This window comes from Stomoxys calcitrans, chromosome 1, assembly GCF_963082655.1.
Source record: "Stomoxys calcitrans chromosome 1, idStoCalc2.1, whole genome shotgun sequence".
NCBI classification, from domain to species: Eukaryota; Metazoa; Arthropoda; class Insecta; order Diptera; family Muscidae; genus Stomoxys; species Stomoxys calcitrans.
The window spans coordinates 26,471,952-26,487,215 of record NC_081552.1 but is presented as its reverse complement, the minus strand read 5'-3'; the positions used below and the strand labels follow the sequence as shown (position 1 = coordinate 26,487,215).

Genomic DNA, 15,264 nt, shown 5'->3' with positions numbered 1-15,264 from the left:
CCCAAAACAGTTGATCAGTTATAATGGCCTAATGGAACACTGCCGCCATACCTCCAAAGTTATGACGTTCAGTGTGATAGGAGCAGTTGCAAACCTTAACGTAATAGTGGCCGCCATTTTTAGCTCATCGACAAGGAGCCTTCTATTCCTAGAAAAGTCCAAACAACGTGCTGCTGGGCAACACTTTCATGTTCAAAAATTTTACATGGTTAAATTACTAAGAACTGTCGCCACCGCACCTAATATAAAGACCGGCAAATTAGTTCTCTACCACTGAGAATCGTTTAATATGGCAATTCTATTGGGTTGCCCAAAAAGTAATTGCGAATTTTTTAAAAGAAAGTAAATGCATTTTTAATAAAACTTAGAATGAACTTTAATCAACTATACTTTTTTTACACTTTTTTCTCTAAAGCAAGCTAAAAGTAACAGCTGATAACTGACAGAAGAAAGAATACAATTACAGAGTCACAAGCTGTGAAAAAATTTGTCAACGCCGACTATATGAAAAAATCCGCAATTACTTTTTGGGCAACCCAATATTTGATTTAAAAATAATAAATTATGACTCTTCAATAGGTAGCCATTTAGTATGTTATAGACAACTATCATATCATGATCAATATTATAGGCGCTAAATTATTTGAATAGCCAACCAAACCCGAACAAAGAAAAAGAGAGCGAGAGGTACCGGAGACTGTGTTCAAAGTGAATCATATTCTTTTCACTACTGTTTTGACATGTTGTCTGTCCTTCAAATAAATAAAATATAGGAACTAACCTTTGACTGTTTTCGCTATTATTTTTTTAACCCTCCTACCCTGGGACAAGCTTCCACAATAGTCTAAAAGTTCTATATAAACATGGCCGCAAAATATAAACGTAACTTAGCGAATGCAAAGAAGAGTAATCGAAAAGAGAGTTATAATTCATATGGTGTAAAAGGAAGCGCAGCGAATCGGGCCGGGTTCAGCTAGTCTTATATATTAAAATCAAATTGTGTTCGTTTGTTTGTGTGTTCCTTATAGACTCAGAAACGGTTGAACCGATTTTCTTGCAATTTTGACAGATGGTGCATAATGATATATTTTTACTATATTTTTTTATATCTGAAGGGGGCGGACCCTCCCCATTACCCTAATTTTCAGAAACGCCAGATCTCGGAGATGGATGGTGCGATTTAAGCAAAATTTTGTGTGCTCTCATATAGTACCCTAAAAATAAAAATTTGGTATCCAAATTCGGATGGGGTACCTAAGGGGGCCGCCCCACTCCAAAACCTACCAAACATATATTTAGACCAATCACGACAATATGGGACTCAAAGAAAGGTAATTAGGATAGGAAAACGTATCTGATATCCAATTTTCGGACCAAGTGTTATGAGGACCACCCCAACACCCAAAACACATCTAAATCGGACATATTTACCGACCATGGTAATATGGGACTCAAATGAAAGGTATTTGCGGGTAGAATACGAATCTGATATTCAAATGTGAGACCACGTTTTTGGGGGTCCACCCCTTCCCCAAAACACCCCCCAAGCAGGACTTATTAACTGACCATGGGAATATCGAGTTGAAATAAAATGTATTTGAGTGTAGAATTCGAATCTGATATCCAAATATGGGACCAAGTGTTTGGGAGGCCGCCTCTCCCCAAAAACATCGGCCAAAGGGGAAAAATTTACGACCATAGCTATATGGGGCTCAAATGAAAGATCTTTGGAAGTAAAGCACGAATCTGATATCAACATTCGGGAAATGTGTCTATGGGGCCACCCACCCCCACAACACCATCCAAATAGGTAGTATTTGCTGACTATTGCAATAAAAGGCTCAAATAAGAGGGATTTTAGAGTAGAACACGAATCCGTAATTTCGTTAGATGGTATTTCACTAAAAGCTTTTGAATTGTCGAAAACAAATATTCCAAGGAAAATTTTGTTCCATATAAGGTAAAAGAAGGCGCAGCGGAGCGGGGTCAGCTAGTTTACTATTACTGGGTTGCCCAAAAAGTAATTGCGGATTTTTTAAAAGAAAGTAAATGCATTTTTAATAAAACTTAGAATGAACTTTAATCAAATATACTTTTTTTTACACTTTTTTTCTAAAGCAAGCTAAAAGTAACAGCTGATAACTGACAGAAGAAAGAATGCAATTACAGAGTCACAAGCTGTGAAAAAATTTGTCAACGCCGACTATATGAAAAATCCGCAATTACTTTTTGGGCAACCCAATAAAATGAAACTTTACACCCATTTATGGAGTTAAATCGGGAGATCGGTTAATATGGTAGTCATATCCAAATATAGCCCGATGTAGACGATATTCTGGAAGGATGGCAAGAGGATGATATCGTATTTGGGTTCAACAGCGTAAAAACAAATTAGAAATCTATGCAAAATTTCAGCTCGATGTCTTAATTGTTGAAGACTATAGTGTGTGGGAGGCCACCGTAGCGGAGAGGTTAGCATGTCCGCCTACAACGCTGAACGCCTGGGTTCGAATCCTGGCGAGACCATCAGAAAAGATATTCAGCGGTGGTTTCCCCTCCTAATGATGCAACATTTGTGAGGTACTATGCCATGTAAAACTTCTCGCCACACGCCGTTCGGACTCGGCTATAATAAGGAGGCTTTAACTTGAATCGGTTAACTTGAATTGGTCTACACTCATTAATATGTGAAAAGTGTGCCCCTGTTCCTTAGTGGAATGTTCATGGGTAAAATTAGCATTTGCGTGTGATTATAACAGACGGTGCAAGATCGGATGGACAGACATACGCACAGATAGTCTAGTGGACAAATAACGGATAGACGTACAGACGGACATACAGACAGATGGACAGACTGGTAGGCTGATTGATAGAAAAAAGGAAAAACAAGTAAAAAGGCATTTGCCAGGCCTAACTTTAGATAAGCACCACTTCGCATATATATACTAACCAACTTTCGTCATAATACGGTAAAAAGTGCATAATTTATGAACTCATACCATTTACAACTAAATATAGTCCGATTCCCACCATATTCAGAAAGGCTATGTAAGTGGTCATTGTACCAAATTAATCGGTTAAAAAATACACCCTTGATGGGCGTAAGAACTTGAAACGGGAGCTCGATATATGTAAGCTAAGACCCCTAAGACCTTAAATAGGCATACGGGTCTATATGGGGGCTATATAAACATATATATGCTTATGGATAACAAAAAGAATCTTTGCAAAATTTCTGCTCCATATTTTTATTGGCAAAGACTGTAGCGTGATTTCAACATGCACACGGACGGACAGACATGGCTATATGATCTTAGATTTTTACGACGAAACAGAAAATGTACACTTGTTATTCTATTGGATCTGTATTAGGTTATAAACCGATCAGGGTCATACTTAGCTTGAATGTTGCCGACAATAGTAGATGTCTTTGTGCAAAATTTCCATCAAGTTGGATAAGAATTAATTCCAGTAAAGTCGGTTTAGGTAGGTTTATATGGGAGCTATAACAGGTTATAGATTGATTTAGACCATATTTGCGACGCATGTCAAAAGTCATAGGAGAAGTCGTTCTAAAAAAATTTCCTCTAGAGGCTCAAGAAGGGCAATCGGGAGATCGGTATATTTGGCAGATATATCAGGTTTTAAACTAATTCAGGACATACTTGGCACATTTCAAAATTTCAACCAAATCATTGGAGACCATACTTAGCACGTATGTTGAAGGTCATAAGAGAAATCATTGCAAGATTGCAGCCAAATCGGATAAGAATTACACTTTCTTGAGGTTCAAGAAGTCAAATCTGAAGATAGGTTTATATGACAGCTATATCGGGTTATGAACCGATTTAGATCATACCTAGCGCAGTTGTTGAAAATCAAAATTAAACACCTCATGCAAAGTTTCAGCCAAATCAGATAAGAATTGCGCCTTCTATCGATTCACGTATTCAAGATCCTAAATCAGGTGCTTTTGACGGACAGACGGACGGACATGGCCGAATCGTCTTAGAATTTCAAGACGACCAAGTATAAAAAGAGTGATTTTTTAGCTATTATATTTTTGGCAACACTGATTTAAACAGCTCACGTACATTTTGTGTTTTCCTTCGCAGTCAAACATCTTCAGTTTGGTCTATCATTTATCCATGAATCGTCTTACAAACGAACAACAATTGCTAATTTTTGAATTTTATGATCAAATTGGCAAAGGCTCATTTTTGGCTCAATGGGTACGCAAAAAGTAGAATTGATGATTTTGGAGTGAATATCAGCCAGAAGCATTGCAAGAGCTACCAATGAATCCAGAAAAGTCACAGTTTGGTGCGGTTTATAGGGTGTTGGCATCATTGAAACGTACTTCTTCAAAGATGATGCGAATCGTAAATGTGAATGGTGAGCGCTACCGTGAGATGATATGCAATTCTTTTTGCCCAAAATGCAAGAGCTTGACTTGCATGACATGTGGTTTGAGCAAGACGGTAGCACATGCCACACAGCACGCATAACAATTGACTCATTGAGAGGCAAGTTCACTGAACATTTTATTTCCCTTTCGCGACCGGTAATTTGGCGGCCTAGATCGTGCGACTTAAGGCCTTTAGATTATTTTTTGGGGGCTATGTTAAAGCTTATATCTATACAGACAAGCCCGCTTCATCTGACGCATTAGAAGAAAACATTGAAGCATTTACTCGTGAGATTTCGGTCGAAATGTTCGAAAGAGTATGCCAAAATTGGACTAAGCGGATGGACTATTTGAGGCGCAGTCACGGTCAACATTTGCATGAAATAATCTCCAAACATTAAATTACATGGACCGTACTATCGATTCAAATAAATATTTCATTTATTTTTCTGAATTTTATGTGTTTTAATTTTTAAAAACTTGCCTATAGCTCTTAAAAAATCACCCTTTATATGTATCTCCCGATTTTCACTTTTACAGCTTTTGCAAGCACATTTATTTACCGAAATGCACAGAATTTTGTACAACGTTTTTCTACACCTGCCCCATATCTCTGGATTTTGGTCAATATAAGTTCATATTTGAATAAAACTCCCATATAAATATTCGCCCGATTTATACTAATGTGTCAATAATTTGGTCATTTGTTTACAGATTCTCACGAAATTTGGCACGAAGAATTCTCTTATGATTTTCGACATTACTGGTGAGTTTCATAGAAATCGCTTTAGATTTAGAAAAGAGATAAAACAAGGAAAATTTTGAGGTAAGTTTGAAAAAAGTTAAAAGGTAATAACTTCGGCCGGGCCAAACTTTGGATGTTCACCACGTCGGGTATATATGTGAATCACCTCTCGTCGTGCACCCATAGCAACTATATCCAAGTATGGTCCGGTTAATAAATAAAAGTCACTGTTCAATTTTGTAGAACAAAATATTGGTCTTTTTGGCAGCTATATCCAAGTATAGACCGATCTGAACCATACAGAACAAGGATATCGGATAATAAATACGCCTTTTATGGACCTAATATCTTATATCGGCAGATCGGTCTATATGTCAGCTATATCCAACTCCAGATCGACGTGGGCCGTCTTCAAGAAGGATATCGAGGGGCATAACCCAACTCACCGTCCTAACCTTAAGCAAAATAAGGCAAAAATTCATTTTTTATGGGCCCAAGACCTTAAATCGAGTGATCGGACTATATGGCAGCTATATCCAAATCTAAACCGATCTCAGCCAAATTAAAACAAGATGTTGAAGGGCTTAACACAACTCACTCACCCAAAAATTTTGGCGAAATAGGACTATAAATGCGCCTTCAATGGGCCCAAGACTTTAAAACAAAACATCGGTCTATATGACAGCAATATCCAAATCTGGACCGATCTGGATCAAGCTATAGAAGGATATCGAGTGACCTAACACAACTCACTGTCTGTTGTGGCTTTTATGGGCTTAAGACCTTAAAACGGAAAATCGGTCTATATGAGGGCTTTATCAAGATATAGTCCGATAAAGCACATCTTCGTACCCGTCTATGAGCAAAAAAACAAGAAAACGGGCAAAGTTTCTGCTCAATATCTCTATTTTTAAAGAGTCTAGCGTTAATTCACCAGACTAACGGACGGACACGGCTAGATCGTCTTAGATTTTTACGATGATCAAGAATATATTGGGTTGCCCAAAAAGTAATTGCGGATTTTTCATATATTCGGCGTTGACAAATTTTTTCACAGCTTGTGACTCTGTAATTGCATTCTTTCTTCTGTCAGGCCTCAGCTGTTACTTTTAGCTTGCTTTAGAAAAAAAAGTGTAAAAAAAGTATATTTGTCTAAAATTCATTCTATTTTTTATTAAAAATGCATTTACTTTCTTTTAAAAAATCCGCACTTACTTTTTGGACAACCCAATATATACCTTAAACGGTAGGTAATAGATATTTCGATGTGCTGCAAACGGGATGACTAAATTAATATATCCCCATCCTTCAGTGGTGAGTATAAAAATCGAACGGCCACCAAGGGCTAAAAATTTGAAAACAAATAAAAACGTCTTAAGTTCGGCCGTGTCGAACTTTAGATACCCACCACCATGGATATATTAATCTTCCCAATTTATTATAACTCCACCGCCATATCCATAGTTTTATCTAAATGGGGGCTGGTCTGGATCATATTTGGTCCCAAGAACTCCTATACCTACAAGTCACAGTTTCAGCGAAATCAAACAATAAATCCGCTTGTTGCGGGATTAGTACCCGAAATTTAAAGATCGGTTTATATGGCAGCTATATCTACATATAGCCTGATCTGCATCAGGTCTCATGACGGTATGCTTAATACAGGTCACTGAGTCAATTCCGGCGAAATCGGATAATTAATGCGTATTTTACGAGATTTTGTCACTATGTCTGCAGATCGGTCTGTATGACAGCCATATCAAAATATAATCCAATCAAGTCATAATAAACCAAACAAGTCATAATTTTAAATTTTACCGAAATCGGTTAATAAATAAAGCTTTTATGAGCTTAAAAATCTTAATCATCATATCGGTCTTTATAGCAGCTATATCTAAATGTGGTCCGATCTGAACCATATTTACGTCGGAAATCGGTAGATTTAAAACAACTCACTGTTTGAAATTTCAGCGGATGATAAATGCAGCTTTTGTGGATGTCAGAGCCTAAATTCGCAGATCGGTCTATATGCCAGTTATATCTAAATATAGTCTGACCTGAACCATATTTGGGACGGGCCAAATAGGATCATATATACCAATATGCTCCGATTTGGCCCGTTCATGAGCTTAACCAGCGTGCAGAACAAAGACGTATCCAATATTGAGGGCTGTAGCGTAACTACAACAAACGGACAGACAAATACAAGGACATTGTTAAATCGCCTTAGAATTTGAAGACGATCAGAAATATGTGTACTTTGAAGGGTCGGAAATAGATTTCTCAATGAACACTGTCCGATACAATTCTAAGCTATCCTTTGTTGCTTTTAATACCCTCCACCATAAGATGGGGGGTATACTAATTTTGTCATTCTGATTGTAACTACTCGAAATATTCGTCTGAGACCCCATAAAGTATATATATTCTTGATCGTCGTGAAATTTTATGTCGATCTAGCCATGTCCGTCCGTCTGTCCGTCCGTCCGTCTGTCTGTTGAAAGCACGCTAACTTCCGAAGGAGTAAAGCTAGCCGCTTAAAATTTTGCACAAATACTTCTTATTAGGGTAGGTCGGTTGGTATTGTAAATGGGCCATATCGGTCCATGTTTTGATATAGCTGCCATATAAACCGATCTTGGGTCTTGACTTCTTGAGCCTCTAGAGTGCGCAATTCTCATCTGATTGGAATGAAATTTTGCACGACGTGTTTTGTTATGATATCCAACAACTGTGCCAAGTATGGTTTAAATCGGTTTATAACCTGATATAGCTGCCATATAAACAACTGTGTCAAGTATGGTTCAAATCGGTCCATAACCTTATATAGCTGTCATATAAACCGATCTTGGGTCTTGACTTCTTGAGCCTCTAGAGTGCGCAATTCTTATACAATTTGAATGAGTTTTGGCACGTAGTATTTTGATATGATATCCAACAACTGTGCCAAATATGGTTCAAATCGGTTCATAACCTGATATAGCTGCCATATAAACCGATCTTGGGTCTTGACTTCTTGAGCCTCTAGAGTGCGCAATTCTTATCCGATTGGAATGAAATTTTTCATGACGTGTTTTGTTATGATATCCAACAACTGTGTCAAGTATGGTTCAAATCGGTCTATAACCTTATATAGCTGTCATATAAACCGATCTTGGGTCTTGAGTTCTTGAGCCTCTAGAGGGCGCAATTCTTATCCAATTTGAATCAATTTTGGCACGTAGTATTTTGTTATGATATCCAACAAGTATGGTTCAAATCGGTCCATAACCTGATATAGCTGCCATATAAACCGATCGGGGATATTGACTTCTTGAGCCTCTAGAGGTCGCAATTATTATCCGATTTGCTTGAAATTTTGTACGACGGATCCTCTCATGACCATCAACATACGTGTTTATTATGGTCTGAATCGGTCTATAGCCTGATACAGCTCCCATATAAATCGATCACTCTATTTTACTTCTTGAGCCCCGAAGGGTGCAATTCTTATTTGAATTGGCTGACATTTTACACAGGTCTCCAACATATAATTTAACTGTGGTCCGAACCGGACCATATCTTTATATCGCTCTAATAGCAGAGAAAATCTTTTCGTTTATCCTTTTTTTGCCTAAGAATAGATGCCGGGAAAAAAACTCTAGAAATGCGATCCATGGTGAAGGGTATATAAGATTCAGCCCGGCCGAACTTAGCACGCTTTTACTTGTTATACCCACCACCGAAGGATGGGGGTATATTCATTTTGTCATTCCGTTTGCAACACATCGAAATACCCATTTCCGACCCTATAAAGTATATATATTATTGATCAGCGTAAAAATCTAAGACGATCGAGCCATGTCCGTCTGTCCGTCTGTCTGTTGAAATCACGCTACAGTCTTTAAAAATAGAGATATTGAGCTGAAATTTTGCACAGGTTCTTTTTTTGTCCATAAGCAGGTTAAGTTCGAAGATGGGCTATATCGGACTATATCTTGATATAGCCCCCATATAGACCGATCCGCCGATTTAGGGTCTTAGGCCAATAAAATCCACATTTATTATCAGATTTTGCTGAAATTTGGGAGAGTGAATTGTGTTAGACCCTTCGACACCCTTTGTCAATTTGGCTCAGATCGGTCAAGATTTGGATATAGCTGCCATATAGACCGATCCTCCGATTTAAGGTATTTGGCCCATAAAAGCCACATTTATTATCGGATTTTGCTGAAATTTGGGACAGTGAGTTGTGTTAGGCCCTTCGACATCGTTCGTCAATATGGCTCAGATCGGTTCAGATTTGGATATAGCTGCCATATAGACCGATTCTCCGATTTAGGGTCATAGGCCCACAAAAGCTACATTTATTACCCGATTTTGCTGAAATTTGGGACAGTGAGTTGTCTTAGGCCCTACGACGTCCTCTGTCAATACGGCTCAGATCGGTTCAAATTTGGATATAGCTGCCATATAGACCGATCCTCCGATTTAGGGTCATAGACCCATAAAAGCTACAATTATTATCGGATTTTGCTGAAATTTGGGACAGTGAGTTGTGTTAGGTCTTTCGACATCGTTCGTCAATATGGCTCAGATCGGTTCAGATTTGGATATAGCTGCCATATAGACCGATTCTCCAATTTAGGGTCTTAGGCCCATAAAAGCCACATTTATTATCCGATTTTGACAAAATTTGGGACAGTGAGTTGTATTAGGCCCTTCAACATTCTCCGTTAATTTGGCTCAGATCGGTCCAGATTTGGATATAGCTGCCATATAGACCGATCTCTCGGTTTTAGGTTTGGGGGCCATAAAAAACGCATTTATTGTCCGATGTTGCCGAAATTTGGGACAATGAGTTAAGTTAAGCCCCTCAACATATTTCTGCAATTTGGTCTAGATCGATCAAGATTTGCATATAGCTGCCATATAAACCGATCTCTCGATATAATGTCTTGGCCCCATAAGAGGCGCATTTTTAATCCGATTGCACTGAAATTTGACACACTGACTTTTGTTATGCTTTTCGACATCCGTGTGGTATATTGTTCAGATCGGTTTATTTTTAGATATAACTACTAAAAAGACCAATATTTTGTTATATACAATTGAACAATAACTTTTACTTATTAGTATCTGGTCCAAATCGGAACATAGCTGCTATGGGGCATAAGGTATGAATTTTGCACCGGATTTTGACCATTGCAAATTTTAGCAAATTTGATATTTAACGACTTAACCTGCATATCCAATATGGTGTGTTGTATCAAATGGAAGGAATTGTACGACTTTAGCTATTGCCTACTTATTTTTTACAAAGTTTCTTACGAAAATTTCGTTTTTCGATGTAAATACAAAATTTTTAAAAAATTTTAATTGAATTTTTTTTTTTTTACAGAAAATGTCCAATTCAGTAAATTTGTTTTACATTGGCAACTCTGTTCATGCATTAACCTTAGCCTAAGTTTATAGCATACCTACTTAACCTTAGTATATGTGGAATGGAGTCGCTACTTGATTTTAAACAACAATACCTTTGAGATACCGCAAAATGTTTGACATTAAAAAGCTTAAAGTTATGACTTGGTGGAGTGGTCACAAGCCAGCCGTTTTCGTTAGCGGGTTATTCGTGGTACGAAAAAACAACTACGGCTAAGTATTGGCTTAGCTTAACTTGGCTGTGGGCTGTTACCTTATTCCCTCGTTTCTTCTACAGTTTTATGTGAACATAATCGTAAAGTTTAGTATGACAATAAAACTTAATCTTGAGATAAATCTAAATAATAACTATAATAACAATAACAATAATAACAGCAAAACAGGACCGAACAGGAAACGGAAATACGCAAGCCAGCGAGGTGATTAAGTCGAGACGTAATCTTCAGCTAAACTAAAATGGTTAACTTTTCTACGAGGAGGCTATTGGGGGTATATGGAATTTTAAGAGGATTTTTATGTGATTGTATCGAAGCAAAGGTCAAGGGAGTAGTTGTAAATTTTAGACAAGTTTAACTCTGGAAATAGCTTTAAAATTTAATGACAGGGATGATGATGAGGATTTGAAAAGAAAAATTGTTTTGTTACATAAGAAGACACTCAAAAAAATTCTTAAAAACGAAAAATACAAGAAAACTCTGCCTTTATGACAAATACAATTTTGCCCATGAACATTCCACTAAGGAACAGGAGCAAATCTCTAACATACTAATGAGTGCTGTCCTTTTCAAGTTTTAAGCTCAAAGCCGAACGGCGTGCCGCAGTGCGACACCTCTTTAGGAAGAAGTTTTTACATGGCTGCCATACCAAATGGTATAGTAAATCACAAATGGAAACCAACGTTGATAATTTTTTTCTGGTGTTCTCGCCAGGATTCAAAGACCGGTGTTTAGCGTCATAGGCAGACATGCTAGCCTCTGCTCTACGGTGGCTTCCACAATAGCCATCCTACTTATGCTTTTGTTTTCAGGTTTAAACTACCGTGATTACTTGTGCTCTTCCATACCATACTCACTTTATATATTTTTATACCCACCACCACAGGATGGGGGTATACTAATCTAGTCATTCCATTTGTACCGAATTTCGGTTTATATGGGGGCTATATCCAAATCTGAACCGAAAAGGCACATATAAAATCCCTAATGGCCAAAATCGATAAAAAGTATTGATGCAATATTTCAAGCGGATATCTTCATTCGTTCAAACGCTATCGTGATTTCGACAGACGGACTTAGCTAAATCGAATCAGCAAACTATTCTAACCTGATCTGTAAACTTATCAATGGGTCTAGCTTTTTCCTCTCCTTAGCGTTGCAAACAATTGCAAAAAGTTATAATACCCTGTACTACAATGATGGTGTATGGTATAAGAAACAAACTAAAGAGACAACCAAACCAGTGGCTGATGTCCTAAGAAATACTGAATTTTTACCCGGCACATCCATATTTATTGAACGTCATTTGAGCGGCGCTATGCTGCAGAGTAAGAAGATTATGTTGCTTCTAAAAAAAGAATTGCAGAAGCTTAACGAAGAAACAACGGATAGGAGTTCGAGGTAGAGCAGCTGGCACTTGATGGAAGAAACTTTTAAAGAACAATAACAAATAAAAGCGTGCTAAGTTCGGCCGGGCCGAATCTTATATACCCTCCACCATGGATCGCATTTGTCGAGTTCTTTTCCCGGCATCTCTTCTTAGGCAAAAAAAAAAGGATATAAGAAAAGATTTGCTCTGCTATTAGAGCGATATTAATATATGGTCCGGTTTGGACCACAATTAAATTATATGTTGGAGACCTGTATAAAATGTCAGCCAATTCGAATAAGAATTTCGCCCTTTGTGGGCTCAAGAAGTAAAATAGAGAGATCGATTTATATGGGATCTGTATCGGCTATATACCGATTCAGACCATAATAAACACGTATGTTAATGGTCATGAGAGAATCCGTCGTACAAATCGGATAATAATTGCGAACTCTAGAGGCTCAAGAAGTCAAGACCCAAGATCGGTTTATATGGCAGTTATATCAGGTTATGAACCGATTTGAACCATACTTGACACAGTTGTTGGATATCATAACGAAACACGTCGTGGAAAATTGCATTCCAATCGGATAAGAATTGCGCACTCTAGAGGCTCAAAAAGTCAAGACCCAAGATCGGTTTATATGGCAGCTATATCAGTTTATAAACCGATTTGAACCATACTTGACACAGTTGTTGGATATCATAACAAAACACGTCGTGCAAAATTTCATCCCAATCAGATAAGAATTGCGCACTCTAGAGGCAAAAGAAGTCAAGACCCAAGATCGGTTTATATGGCAGCTATATTAAAACATGGACCGATATGGCCCATTTACAATACCAACCAACCTACACTAAAAAGAAGTATTTGTGCAAAATTTCAAGCGGCTAGCTTTACTCCTTCGGAAGTTAGCGTGCTTTCGACAGACGGACGGACGGACGGACAGGCGGACGGACATGGCTAGATCGACATAAAATTTCACGACGATCAGGAATATATATACTTTATGGGGTCTAAGACAAATATTTCTAGTAGTTACAATCAGAATGACGAAATTAGTATACCCCCATCTTATGGTGGAGGGTATAAAAAGTATTTGTGCAAAATTTCAAAAGGCTAGATTTACTCCTTCGAAAGTTACCGTGCTTTCGACAGACAGACGGACGGGCATAACTAAATCGACTTAAAAGGTCATGGCGATCAAGAATGTATATACATTATGGGATCTTTGACGAATATTTCGAGGAGTTACAAAAAGAATGACGAAATTAGTTTACCCCCATTCTATGGTGGAGGGTATAAAAACTTTAAAAGAGGAATTCAATTATTAATCAAAACTATTAAAATAATCCTACTTTGAGTGGCTTTTTCCAGAGTGCTATTTTTTTTTGGCAATTTTATATGTTTTAAAACATGTTCAAAACTAAAAGAAATAGCATGGTTTTAGGTCCGTGTAATCGGGGTTGCCATACTGTTAGGATTTACAAACCGCTATATCTTAATCGCTATAAATGAATGGATTTGAACGCCCAATTTTTCCGAAGAATTTCCTAAGTTTTAAAGCTATTGGTCACAAAGTTAAAAAAAGTAACAAGTTCTTTGAATGACTTTTTCAAATAGAAGAAGTAAAAAGGCGTTAAGTTTGGCCGGGCCGAACTTTAGATACCCACCATCTCGGGTCTATATGTAAACGACCTTTTAACAAAATCCGGTGAAATTGCATACCTTATGTCCCATAGCAGTTATATCGAAATATGATCCTATTTGGACCAAATACTACTAAGTACAAGTCATTTTTCAATTGTGTATAACAAAATATTGATCTTTTTAGTAGCAATATCTAACAACAACATAGATGTCGAAAAGGCTAACCTAACCTATATTATAAATGCGGCTTTTTTTGAGGCCAAGATATCGGTCTATATGGCAGCTGTATGCAAATCATGAACGATCTAGGCCAAATTATTGAAATATGTGGAGGTGCTTAACTTAACTCTCTGTCCCAAATTTCAGCAACTGACAATAAGTGCGCCTTTTTTGGGCCCAAAACATTAAATCGAGAAATCGGTCTATATGGCAGCTATATCCAAATCTAGACCGATCTGAGTGAAATTGAAGAAGTTACATATATTAGTAAAATATCGAAGAGAGTATGGTGGTAGTAACACATGCAACGTTATTTTTAGTTTTTTGATACTTTTTAGAGCATTTTTTAACTTTTATCAAAAAACTGGTAGCGTGCTCGTATTGACAATGCGGGAATCGTGGGTTTGATTTCTACCAGAGGCCTTGGTCTATCGCTACTGTGGTATCACAAAGGACTCTGTTATGAATTTTAACTGCCAAGCTCAGCATGGTCCAAACCGGCAAATAACCCTACCCAATAAAAGCTCTCATTACCAAATAACCAGAAAGGTAAGCTCATTCAAAAACTAATAACTAATTATTTTTAAGCGTCGTTCCTAATTACTTTTACATGGCGAAGTCCTAAGAGGAAAGTCCTTCCGCACAAGCATACCAATACTTCAAAAATAAGTACTTACGCCTAAGCATACAAGTTATAAATAAGTAATGACTTTACCTTAGTTGAACGTTGCAAAACAAATAACTACTTAGACTCAAACATGTTAGCGCACATTATCATTATGCATCCGGGGTAAAAATAGGGTACTACATTTTTTTAAAACTGACCCTAGGACCCTTCCCCTTACCCTAATTTTCAGAAACGCTAGATCTCGGAGATGGGTGGTGCGATTTAAGCAAAATTTTGTGTGCTCTCTTAAAGTAACCAACAAACAAATATTTGGTATCCAAATTTCAGATGGGGTACCTAGGGGGAGCGCCCCATCCCAAAACCTACCAAATATATATATTTACCAATCACGACAATATGGAACTAAAATGAAAGGTATTTAAGATTAGAAAACGTATCTGATATCCAATCGTCGGACCAAGTGTTCGGCGTACAACCACAACCCCCAAAAACAACCCTAAATCGGACATATTTACCGACCATTGCAATATGGGACTCAAATAAAAGATATTTGCGAGTACAATACGAATCTGATATCCTTATGTGGGACCAAGTTTCTGGGAGTCTAC

General features: G+C 37.6%; 1 protein-coding gene across 3 annotated transcripts in view; it reads left to right on the top strand.

Moving 5' to 3' along the window:
* Window positions 1-15,264, top strand: part of LOC106094994 (cysteine-rich motor neuron 1 protein) — a 410,024-nt gene that overhangs the window by 86,543 nt on the left and 308,217 nt on the right. Inside the window, exon 2 of one of the 3 annotated variants that reach the window (XM_059369751.1) lies at window positions 5,123-5,174. The exons of the other annotated variants lie outside the window; for them this stretch is intronic. The gene's annotated coding sequence lies outside the window, so the exon portion shown is untranslated. The remainder of the gene's footprint in view (window positions 1-5,122; window positions 5,175-15,264) is intronic. 3 annotated transcript variants of the gene reach the window in all.